Source organism: Aquarana catesbeiana, linkage group LG04, assembly GCF_042186555.1.
Source record: "Aquarana catesbeiana isolate 2022-GZ linkage group LG04, ASM4218655v1, whole genome shotgun sequence".
In the NCBI taxonomy this organism is placed as follows: Eukaryota; Metazoa; Chordata; class Amphibia; order Anura; family Ranidae; genus Aquarana; species Aquarana catesbeiana.
This window is the reverse complement of record NC_133327.1, coordinates 391736086-391749680: the sequence shown is the minus strand read 5'-3', so window position 1 is coordinate 391749680 and position 13595 is coordinate 391736086.

Sequence of the window (13595 nt, the reverse complement as noted above, 5' to 3'; positions counted from 1 at the left end):
AAGCTGATTGACTACCATGCACAACTGGACCAGATTTTGCACTTTAGTTTTAGTAAATCAATCCCATTGGATTTCAGGTATTTCTTTGTATTGCATTAAGCCTGGGTTCACACATGTGCGGTGCGAATTGAAGCTCAGGTTTCACTGGGAAGATAAAAATCTGCTGTTCAAAGGTTCATCTGTGTTTCAGCTGCAGATCAGTGAGCAGGGAGAGCGGGAGGGAGGGGGGGGGAGAGGGGGAGGTGTAGTGAGGAGAAGGAGAAAATCCTTGTTCAGAACACAATGCATCTGCGAATCAGATGCGTTCCCATAGGAGATAATAGGCTTGTAGTTCACACCGCAATGCCCAAAAAACGCATGCGTTTTTTGTGCAATGCGCAGTGCGAATTCAACGCACATATGTGAACCAGATACATTCAAATGAATGTATTTTAAAATGTCCTGCGAATTGGATGCGGTGTAAGCCGCATCTAATTCACATAGGTGTGAATGGGGGCTTAAACAAAAAGAGGAGGTTTGTTGGGACTTTATATAAAGCACAGCTAAAAGTATTGAATGAGCAATCACGTTAATGGATTCGAAACAATGTTTTATGAAATTACTATTATTATACTATGAATTATGTTGTCATTATGGACAATAAATTGTGAAATAAAATACTTTTAGCTGTGCTTCATATAAAGTCACGACAAATCTCCACTTTTTGTTCTAACATAACAGGGATGGAGGCAAAGGAACCCACCCACTCATTGCCTCATACAAAGTCCCAAACCCCTTCTCCCCCTTTTTTATTTGTACTTGCATTGTCTTCCTAGGGATAAAACATGAAAAAATGTGCATGTATTCTATAGAGGTATTGATTTTTTGCGCACATACACTTTAATATATTTTGCAGTGACATAGAAAACAAACGATATTTCATGTAGGTATGGTATTTAAAGTCACTTTTCAGTAGTGCATACAGAAAGCAGCTAATGATTGAAAACAGATTAAATAATTAGCCTTTTTGCAGGGAATCTACAATAAAGGAATCTAAAGATATTAAAATGTGTATTTTGCCTTGATGCAAGCTATAGACCAACTCTACAATTTATGCTGGTTCTTGCTGAATATATAAGCTTCTCTTTATCATTTCTTTATCGTTTATGACCAAACATTATAAAAATAGTCTGCAAATTTTCCAAGGATTTCTGGTCTATTCTACTGAATGAAACATCAAATTAGTTTGGAGCATGCAAAACGATAACATTTTTGCAAGAAATTGCAAAGTAAGCAGGTCTCCACGCCTTGTTGTTGTAAATCAGTACTTTGCATGAAATTTTAACCAAGTTCCTTGCTCTGTATCAGTGGTTCCCAACCTTTTCAAGTCATAGCACACCACAATCAAACATCAAAGGTTTGTGACACGTAGCTTCATACATTATGAATGAAAAAAAAAACAGAACAATGTCAAAATGTTAAACCGCAAACCAGAACAGAATAGCAAGTACTTAGCTATGTGTGAAACAAATGATTTTGTGGCCTCGTGTATTCTACAATAAAGCAAAGAAATACAGATTTTTTTACATTTTAAATCTTTTTCATTTTTGGGTGAGAGCATTTTTGCTACATATAAAGAACCTTTAAAATTGAGTGTTTATGCTAGAAGTGTTTTTAATCTGACTCTGGTGCTATTTTTATTGAATTATTTTGTTAATTATTTATGCATCTATCTTTAATTTCTTAAAGAAGGCAATGTGGTGATGTCACTAACTCCTTTAAAATAGCGCACACAGTCCTATATGCCAAGAGTTTTTCTTAAGAAGTATGACCATTTAGTATACAGACTAATGAAAATGTTTGCTGGACTTTTTATGTTCAATAATCCAAATATGTGAATTGAAAAATATCTGTAATTGTGAACTTGAGGGCAGGAGGTGATACATCATTACTAGGGATGAGCCGAACACCCCCCGGTTCGGTTCGCACCAGAACCTGCGAACGGACCAAAAGTTTGCACGAACGTTAGAACCCCATTGACGTCTATGGGACTCGAACGTTCAAAATCAAAAGTGCTCATTTTAAAGGCTAATTTGCATGGTATTGTCCTAAAAAGGGTTTGGGGACCCGGGTCCTACCCCAGGGGACATGTATCAATGCAAAAAAAACTTTTAAAAACGGCCGTTTTTTCGGGAGCAGTGATTTTAATGATGCTTAAAGTAAAAAAAAAAAAAAGTGAAATATTCCTTTAAATATCGTACCTGGGGGGTGTCTATAGTATGCCTGTAAAGTGGCGCGTGTTTCCCGTGTTTAAACTAGTCCCTGCACCAAATGTCATTTTTAAAGGAAAAAATCTAATTTAAAACTGCTTGCGGGTTTAATGTAATGTCGGGTCCTGGCAATATGGATGAAAATCAGTGAGACAAACGGCATGGGTACCCCCCAGTCCATTACCAGGCCCTTTGGGTATTGTATGGATATTAAGGGGAACCCCGCACCCAAATTAAAATAAGGAAAGGTGTGGGGCCACCAGGCCCTATATACTCTGAACAGCAGTATACAGGCGGTGCAAACAAGACAGGGACTGTAGGTTTGTTGTTAAGTAGAATCTGTTTGTCATTTTGAATGGGTACATTTTTAACGTGTTTAGCTCCAGCCAAAATATCTTTTTTAAGCTTTTTGGAAAACATAGGGAAGGGTTATCACCCCTGTGATATTTGTTTTGCTGTCTTTCCTCCTCTTTAGAAGATTTCACCTCACTTTTTGTCCCAATGACAAATGTTTTTTGAGAATTTGGGGTTTTTTGTGGAACAAGGATTGGAAAGCATCAGTGGAAAGGAGAAATGTTTTTCCCATATTAACTCTTACAGGAGAGAATTTCCCTTCCTAGGGGTAGATTTCATCTCACTTCCTGTTGTCTCCTTCCGTTTGCAAGTAGGAGTCGTTTGTAAGTTAGATGTTTGAAAGTAGGGGCCTGCCCTATATACTCAGCATAAATTTGGGCCTTAGGTGTTGTTGTGGCCACAACAACGTAAGCCCTCACAGGGCCCTGCTGTGAAATATTAGATCAAGAATTGTAATTACATGCCCCTGTTGAACAGGGGCAGAAAAACTGGGCCTTTGGTGGTGGTGGTGGTGGTGGTGGTGCTGGTGCCACAACACTGTAAGTCCTCACTCGCTCTTGGTGGGTGCAGAAATGGGCCCTGCTGTGAAATATTAGATCAAGAATTGTAATTACATGCCCCTGTTGAACAGGGGCAGAAAAATTGGGCCTTTGGTGGTGGTGGTGGAGGTGGTGCTGGTGCCACAACACTGCAAAACCTCACAGACACTCTAGTTGGAACGCAGGAACGAGCCCTGCTGCAAAGTATTGCATCAAAAATTGTAATTACACGCCCCTGTTAAACAGGGGCAGAAAAATTGGGCCTTAGGCACTGGTGCTGGTGCCACAACACTGCAACCCCTCACAGACACTCTAGTTGGAACGCAGGAACGAGCCCTGCTGCAAAGTATTGCATCAAAAATTGTAATTACACGCCCCTGTTAAACAGGGGCAGAAAAATTGGGCCTTAGGCACTGGTGCTGGTGCCACAACACTGCAACCCCTCACAGACACTCTAGTTGGAACGCAGGAACGAGCCCTGCTGCAAAGTATTGCATCAAAAATTGTAATTACACGCCCCTGTTAAACAGGGGCTGAAAAATTGTGCCTTAGGCACTGGTGGTGGCGCCCAGAACCAAAAATGTTCTTACAAGCTATCAGTGTGATGATTGAGGAGGAAGAGGATAATTACTCAGGGATAGTCACTCAGCATCAGCATAGGCAGTCTTTGAAGGGATCTGAGATTTCCAAAAAAATTATTCGGTTACATCAGCATCAGGTGCTTGGTAGCTGGTGGTGATCCAAGACTGATTCATTTTTATGAAGGTCAGTCGATCGACCGAGTCGGTGGACAGACGCACCCTGTGATCCGTTACCATGCCTCCAGCAGCACTGAATGTGCGTTCCGAAAGAACGCTGGATGCAGGACAGGCCAGTAGCTCAATTGCATACTGTGCAAGCTCTGGCCAGTGATCCATTCTCAAGACCCAGTAACCCAGAGGATTTTCGGTGGGAAAGGTGTCCAAGTCTGATCTTGCCCCTAGGTATTCCTGCACCATGTAAAACAGACGCTGGCGATGGTTGCTGTAACCGATCATACCTTGGGGCTGCGGACCAAAAAATTGTCTGAACGCATCGGTCAGACCGCCACCTTCTCCACCACTCCTTCTTTGACTGACCGAAGCCTCAGCAACACGTTGTCCAAAAACAGGAGTTTGTAACCTCCCAGTCTCTGGGAACGCGTTGCACAGACCTTTCTGCAAGGCCTCCCGAAGATGTTTCATCCTCTGCTCCCTCTGCGATGGCAAGATAAGGTCCACAACCTTATCCTTGTAACGTGGATCAAGGAGGGTTGCCAGCCAGTATTGGTCCTTCTCCTTGATACCACGAATACGAGGATCCTTACGCAGGCTTTGCAGGTTAAGGGAGGCCATGCAGCGTAGGTTTGCTGAGGCATTCGGTCCGGAGTCCTCTGGGTCACTAAGGACGACATGGTCCGCAGCCACCTCCTCCCAGCCACGTACAAGTCCATGTGTTTCTTGGGACTGATCCCTTAAAGACTGCTGCTGATGCTGAGTGCCAGGCTCCACCTCCATACTGACACAATCTTCCTCCTCCTCCTCCTCTTCCTGCGTGATCGGCGGGCACGCAGGAACACTGTCTGGATAAAGGGGGCCTTGAGAGCTAAGGAAGTCCTCCTCTTCCTACCTCTGTTCTGCCTCAAGTGCCCTGTCCATTATTCCACGCAGCGTGTGCTCCAACAGGTGGACAAGGGGGAAAGTGTCACTGATGCATGCACTGTCACTGCTCACCATCCTCATGGCCTCCTCAAATGGTGACAGGACAGTGCATGCATCCCTGATCATGGCCCACTGGCGTGGGGAAAAAAAAACAAGCTCCCCTGACCCTGTCCTGGTGCCATAGTCGCACAGGTACTCATTGATGGCCCTCTGCTGCGTGTGCAGCCGCTGCAGCATGGCCAACGTTGAGTTCCACCTGGTGGGCATGTCACAGATTAGGCGGTTCTTGGGCAGGTTAAACTCCTTTTGGAGGTCCGTCAGCCGAGCACTGGCATTATATGACCGGCGGAAATGCACACAGACTTTCCTGGCCTGCCTCAGGACATCCTGTAAGCCCGGGTACCTGCCCAAGAACCGCTGCACCACCAAGTTAAGGACGTGAGCCAAACAGGGCACATGGGTCATTTGTCCCTGTCGGAAGGCAGAGAGGAGATTGGTGCCATTGTCGCAAACCACCATTCCTGCCTTAAGTTGGCATGGCGTCAACCACCTCTGAACCTGCCCCTGCAGAGCTGACAGAACCTCTGCCCCAGTGTGGCTCCTGTCCCCCAAGCACACCAGCTCAAGCACCGCATGGCATCTTTTGGCCTGCGTACTTGCGTAGCCCCTTGAACGGCTACGGAGCACCGCTGGTTCCGAGGACAAAGCACAGGAAGAGGCCATGGAGGAAGAAGAAGAGGAGGGGGTGGAGGAGAGAGGTGTGTCACAATCATTAGCATTTTGGAGGCGTGGTGGCGGAACAACCTCCAACACTACTGCACCTTGTCCTGCATCCTTCCCAGCTGCCAGCAGAGTCACCCAATGCGCCGTGAAACTTAGGTAACGTCCCTGTCCATGCCTGCTGGACCATGAGTCAGCGGTAATATGCACCTTACTGCTGACCGCCCTGTCCAGCGAGGCATGGACATTGCCTTCCACATGCCGGTAGAGAGCTGGAATCGCCTTCCGTGAGAAAAAGTGGCGTTTGGGTACCTGCCACTGAGGAACCGCACATTCCACAAACTCACGGAAGGGGGCAGAGTCTACCAACTGAAAAGGCAGCAGTTGAAGTGCTAGCAATTTTGCCAAGCTAGCATTCAACCGCTGGGCATGTGGATGGCTGGGAGCAAACTTCTTTCGGCGGTGCAGCAGCTGGGGCAGGGAAATTTGCCTGGTACAATCTGACGTCGGTGTACCAAAAGCAGATTGCCCACAAGTACTTGGCTGTGACACACCTAATTCTACACCTTCATTCCTCTCAGTGCAAGTCTCAGAGAGGACTGAAGGTCTAGTGGGGTTGGAAATCTCAGCTGATGAGGAGCAAGGAGAGGTCCTCTTTGTTCTTTGGTGTGGGTCTTTTAGATACGCTTGCCAACGAACTGCATGGCAGGTCAACATATGTCTGGTCAAGCATGTGGTACCCAAGCGGGAGATGTTTTGGCCACGCGAGATACGCTTGAGACATATGTTGCAAATAGCAGCAGTGCGATCTGATGCACTCGTCTCAAAAAAGGCCCACACCAAAGAACTTTTTGAATAGCGCGCAGAGACTGCAGCGCCCTGCACATGTGGAGCTTTGGGGTGTGATGCAGTCAATGTGCTGCCCTTATGATGTGCCACCTCCTCCTCCTCCTCCTCCTCTCTCCTATCAGGCACCCACGTTGAGTCAGTGACCTCATCATCCCCTCCCTCCTCATCACTGGAGCAAACCTGGCAGTATGCTGCAGCAGAGGGAGCATGACTGCCAGATTGCTGTCCTTCTTGGGCACCCCCTCTGTCCGTGCTCATGTTACTGCCTTCATCGAGCTCAGTATCATCATCAGAGCCTTCCAAACGCTGGGCATCCTCCTGGAGCATGTACCCAACACTGTGGTCAAACAGTTCGAGGGACTCCTCAGGAGGACATGGTGGGGCTAGGGAAGGAGTCACTGATGACATTGAGCCAAGGGAAGAGGCCGCTGCTTTGCCAGACAAAGTACCCTGGGCATGGGTGAGAGAGGATGAGGAGGATAAGGACGGCTTGGTCATCCACTCGACCAAGTCTTCCGCACGTTGCGGCTCAACACGGCCAGCTGCCGAAAAAAAAGGCCAAGCGTGTCCCACGGCCACGTGCTGATGAGGATGCACCGTCTCCACGACCAACACTAGACACAGAGCCTGCTTGCCCTCTCTTATTGGCTTGTGACTGTCTGCCTCTCCTTCTTGGCCTTCCAGACATACTAATGGCCTGTAGCTGCACTAAGCTGGGATATATATATATATATATATATATATATATATGTACTGATACTGCAGCTAGCAAAATCAACTGCCTGCCTGTAGTATGAGAACACCACCAACCTTCTACAGGTAGCTTTAGCTGAACACTGTGAGGTGGACGCACCCCACTAACTTGTAGGTTTAGCTGAACACTGTGAACAGGACGCACCCCACTAACTTGTATGTTTAGCTGAACACTGTGAACAGGACGCCGCCCACTAACTTGTAGGTTTAGCTGAACACTGTGAGGTGGACGCACCACACTAACTTGTAGGTTTAGCTGAACACTGTGAGCAGGACGCACCCCACTAACTTGTAGGTTTAGCTAAACACTGTGATCAGGACGCACCCCACTAACTTGTAGGTTTAGCTGAACACTGTGAGCAGGACACACTGCACTAACTGTAAATAGTCTAGCTGCCTGACTGTGGTACTAATAGGATCAAAAGAACACCAGCAATTTTCTTCAGGTAGCTGTATATACTGTAACAAGACAAGCCTGCCTGTCAGTAAGAAGATAACAGGAACAGATCTAGCTGAACACTGTGAGCAGGACGCACTGCACTAACTTGTAGGTTTAGCTGAACACTGTGAGGTGGACGCACCCCACTAACTTGTAGGTTTAGCTGAACACTGTGGACGCACTGCACTAACTGTAAATATTCTAGCTGCCTGACTGTGGTACTAATAGGATCAAAAAAACACCAGTAATTTTTTTCAGGTAGCTGTATATACTGTAACAAGACAAGCCTGCCTGTCAGTAAGAAGATAACAGGAACGGATCTAGCTGAACACTGTGAGCAAGACGCACCCCACTAACTTGTAGGTTTAGCTGAACACTGTGAGCAGGACGCACCCCACTAACTTGTAGGTTTAGCTGAACACTGTGAGGTGGACGCACCACACTAACTTGTAGGTTTAGCTGAACACTGTGAGCAGGACGCACCCCACTAACTTGTAGGTTTAGCTGAACACTGTGATCAGGACGCACCCCACTAACTTGTAGGTTTAGCTGAACACTGTGAGCAGGACACACCCCACTAACTTGTAGGTTTAGCTGAACACTGTGAGCAGGACGCACCGCACTAACTTGTAGGTTTAGCTGAACACTGTGAGCAGGACGCACCCCACTAACTTGTAGGTTTAGCTGAACACTGTGAGCAGGATGCACCCCACTAACTTGTAGTTTTAGCTGAACACTGTGAGCAGGACGCACTGCACTAACTGTAAATAGTCTAGCTGCCTGACTGTGGTACTAATAGGATCAAAAGAACACCAGCAATTTTCTTCAGATAGCTGTATATACTGTAACAAGACAAGCCTGCCTGTCAGTAAGAAGATAGCAGGAACGGATCTAGCTGAACACTGTGAGCAGGATGCACTGCACTAACTGTAAATAGTCTAGCTGCCTGACTGTGGTACTAATAGGATCAAAAGAACACCAGTAATTTTCTTCAGGTAGCTGTAAATACTGTAACAAGACAAGCCTGCCTGTCAGTAGGAAGATAACAAGAACGGATCTAGCTAAACTGAATACACTGAATACAGTGTATATATGCAACACCTGGGATGCATATATATACACAATACACTGTAAGTGCAGCTAACTGACTGACTGTTCTGCCTAATCTATCTAACTCAAATCAAATGTCACTGTCTGTCTCTCTCTCTCTCTCAATGAATGCCGGAACACACACTACACAGGGCCGCCGTGCAGGCGGCCTTATATAGTGTGGGGCGTGTACTAAATCCCCTGAGCCATAATTGGCCAAAGCCTCCTTGGCTTTGGCCAATTACGGCTCTCTGTTCAGGCGCCGCTGTGATTGGCCAAGCATGCGGGTCATAGTGCATGCTTGGCCAATCATCAGCCAGCAATGCACTGCGATGCCGCAGTGAATTATGGGTCGTGACGCGCCACACGAATTTGGCACGAACGGCCCATATCGTTCGCAATTCGGCGAACAGACGATGTTCGAGTCGAACATGGGTTCAACTCGAACGCGAAGCTCATCCCTAATCATCACCAGTGTTGCTGCAACAAATACTGTATATGTGTCACGGCACACAGATTGTGGGTGAATTGGGGTGTCCTTTCTGTACATGACTAAAGCTAGACTGCTCCATTCTCTGAACTGTGCAGTACATCACATACGACACAGAACTATATAACTGCACACTGCAATAAACACCATACAGCTAACCCTAGCATTACTACTTCTACAAAATGACAATATGTGTAGGCTAAAAGCATCTTTGAATGATAGAGCGCAAATGGCTGTCTACCTCCTAGCAACTGAGAATGCTGTGCAGGTGTGCCCAAAACCAATGACTTTATCAGTTGCTAGGACACCAGTGGCCACATGATCTTTGTATGATATGGTGCACCATAATCAACAATGATGGTTTAAAAAAAGAAAAAAAGATGCGGGTTCCCCCTAAAATTTCTACCAAACCCTTATCCTAGAAAAAAGGCCTAGTATGGATTTTAAGGGGGGAACCCATGTAAAAGCAGTCATGGGGTCCCCCAGAAATCCATACCAGATGTGCCACATAACCTCGACATGAGGGGGTAACCTTGCAAGTCATGTGATGATGACAAAGGTTCCTTCTTCACAACCAGGACAGGTAATCGGGGCACTGATGATCAGTACCCTGATTACAGCAAAGCCCCAGCAGTGCCCATCAGTGACACCAATCAGTGCCGATTAGTGATGTCAGTCAGTGATGCCTTTCAGTGCCTGCTCATCAGTGCCCATCAGTGCCACCTATCTGTGCCCACCAGTGCCACCTATCAGTGCCACCTATCAATGCTCATCAGTGCCGCATATCAGTGCCACCTATCAGTGTCCATCAGTGCGGCATATTAGTGCCTCCTCATCAGTACCACCTAATCAGTGCCCTTCAGTGCCACCTCATCAGCGCACATCAGTGAAGGAGAAAAATTACAGTACTTATTTACAACATTTACTGACAGACACTAAGAAAAACTTTTTTTTTTTGAGTAAAAAAAAAAAACCCATCAGTGAATAAATACCACCTAAAGAAAACTCTATTTGTGTGAAAAAGATGATAAAAATTTAATTTGGGTATAGTGTTGCATGACCGCACAATTGTCATTCAAAGTGTGAGAGCGCTGAAAACTGAAAATTGGCCTGGGCAGGAGGCGGGTTAAAGTGTCCAGTAAGCAAGTGGTGGTTAATGATGTCCTTTATGTATTATTAACCACTTAAGGACTGGAAGGATTTACCCCCTTAATTACCTGGCCATTTTTTGCAATAGGGCACTGCATTGCTTTAACTGACAATTGCGCGGTTGTGCGACTCTGTACCCAAACAAAATTGTCATTCTTTTTTTCCCATAAATAGAGCTTTCTTTTAGTGGTATTTGATCACCTCTGCATTTTTTTATTTTTTGCGCTATAAACAAAAAAAGAGCAACAATTTCGAAAAAAAACAAAACAATATTTTTTACTTTTTGCTATAATAAATATCCCCAAAAATGTTTTAAAAAAACACATTTCTTCATCAGTTTAGACCAATATGTATTCTACATATTTTTGGTAAAAAAATTGCAATAAGCGTACATTGATTGGTTTGCGCAACAGTTATACCGTCTACAAACTATGGGAAAGATTTATGTAATTTTTATGGCATGTTTATTTATTTATTTTTTAAAAAGTGGCGGTGATCTGCGATTTTTAGCAGTACTGCGACATTGTGGCGAACAGAAGTACATCTTCGCCAGCACACCATGGATCAGAAAACAAGGTTGTCCAAAGAAGGTTTTTTAATCGAAAATGGTCACATCACAAGGGGGGTGCAACGTTTCGGGGCCGCGCAGGACCCCTTCGTCAGGCAAGGTCCTGCGCGGCCCCGAAACGTTGCACCCCCCTTGTGATGTGACCATTTTCGATTAAAAAACCTTCTTTGGACAACCTTGTTTTCTGATCCATGGTGTGCTGGCGAAGATGTACTTCTGTTTGATGCTTCCAGAACCCAACTGGTAATCGTTACAGCACCCATTAATGCTCTATGCCGTTTATCCGGGAACGTGTGCGACTGGAATATTGAATTGATTGTGGCGAACAGATCGGACACTTTTGACACATTTTTGGGATCATTGACATTTATACAGCGTTTAGAGCTATAAAAACGCACTGATTACTACTGTGTAAATGTCACTGGCAGGGAAGGGGTTAACACTTGGGGGCGATCAAGGGGTTTAAATCTGTTCCTTCGTGAGTGTTTCTTACTGTGGGGGGATGGGACTGACTTGGGGAGGAGACATATCGCTATATGTAATTACTACAAACAGCAGATGTGTCTCTTCTACCCTGTCAGAACAGGGATTTGTGTGTTTACACACACACACAATTCCTTGTTCTGGGTCTCGTGCCTGCGATCGCGAGTGGCTGGCGACGATCACGCCCACCGGCCACGCGCATCAGGTCCCCTGCGGTGCAGTGGGCGCACGCATGCCTGCTATGGCTCTTAAAGGGGAAGACGTACCCATACGGCCATTTGCGGGAACGTGCCCTGGCAAGTGGTTAAACAAGCTGCTCCCTTTTAAAGTGTATTTTTTAGGTTGTTTTTCATTGGTACATGTCCTTCCCTTGGCAGTACCCAGTCCCCCATGTCCTTTGTTTGACAATTCCTTAAGTACAGTATTAGCTTAGAAAATGGTGAGAATTGATTTTCAGATTTTGCCTCCCATTGAGATCAATAGGGTTTACATTAAAGTTTGCAATTTACCGATCTTTGGACATGTTTGTTGAACCTGCTCTCAAATCCAAAAAAGTTTAGTCGTATTTGTGGAACAATAACATCTGATTAGGTTTCAGAAGTATGTCTAAACAAGGTAACAAGTCCCAAACCAAGTCCAAGACCAAGCCGACCAGGCTGAAGACAAGGATGAAATGATAAAAATGGTGGCCCTGGAGCATAAACTTTCCCAAGAGGGTCATTAATTTCAACTTCTCATATAGCTAACCTGACACATTCCTTAAAACCAAGTCTCATTTCTTCAAGAACATGTATAAATCAAAAGCTAAAAAACATGTGCCAGAACAGCCAGAGATGGCTCTCCATAACCTTTTCCTTTTGTTCTCTGCAGCTGAAACAATCCCACATAGATCTAGCATTCCCAGGACAAAAACACAAGTAAAAGTAAACTGACAGAAGAGCCAGTTACATGGAGTGCAACATGAAAAATGCAGAAAGGTAGCAAAATGTCTGCACAGCTTGAACAGAGATTCAAAGCCACTTCTTTCTGAGCAACCTGATATTTTGTCATTTTATACATTTATGTCTTTACTCATGTGTGCTAAGATGATTGATGCCTATTTAAAGAGTGCGTATAGGGGTTTTGTATATGTTTTTGTATTTGATATAGTCAGGTCTAAAGAATAAAAATACATATGTTACTGTTATTTGCAAAATAAATAGGGGAAACCTGGTAACAGAGGACCGAGTAAGGGGTTACTTAGGCAACAATTATTGATCTTTCCAAAGTTCAAAAATGTAAAGAGTAATACTTTATTTTAACATATTGTTTAACAAGTATCAAAAGTAGAAAGTAAATAGAAAATGCAATATCATAAAAACTAGCAACCAGCAATAGACAGCGGTAAACGTCTGTGGGTACTGTACAGTTATGTAGCCTTAGCTGGTCGAGACACAGCTTGCATCACTCACCTTACTTCCCATGCACCGGCGGCCGTGTCAGGGCTGCGTTGTTGATGACATCTTGCTGCTGTCTATTGCTGACAGATACGCCAATTCCTCATTGCGCACAGCAACTGATTTTTAAGAGCCAGTATACTCTATTCACCGTCATTTTGGCTTCTGATTATTCCCACTATGGAGGAGGTGAGCCACTGGAGGTTTGAATCTTCCGCCACCGCAACAGCCAATGATGATTAAGCAGCGCAACTGAGTACGTGAGTGTATCCATTCCTTGTTTATGGAAGTTCTTTACAGCAATCTACCAGGAACTATATTATCAAGCAGTGGACTTCTTACTATATATAAATCCTGTACGTTCCCACTATTTGATTGTCAGTGACCTATATATGAATCACTTTACTCGATCTATTGGAATTTCAACCAACAAACCTACATGAGTGAAACTCTAATTCCCTTAATATCAATATTACTTGACATTAACAAAATATTGTGTGTGATTCAGGATTACCATCTCCATTGACTCTATCAGTCAGTCAACAAGCATAAACGTCAGTTCATCTCAAGCTGTGTTCATCCAGCTCACCGCACAGCCTGTCCAACCATCCCTCCCTTCCTTTTCATCCCCTTCTCCTTTCCATCTGTTGGATTTGCAAGCAGTCAGTCGGCCTCATTTAGGATTCAGGGGCTGCTATATACTCCCATATACAAAATACATTGGACTTAAACGAATGACTGCTTGCATATACAATGCGTCCGGACAATGTCTGTCGTTGTCATGTATTGTTTTATGTT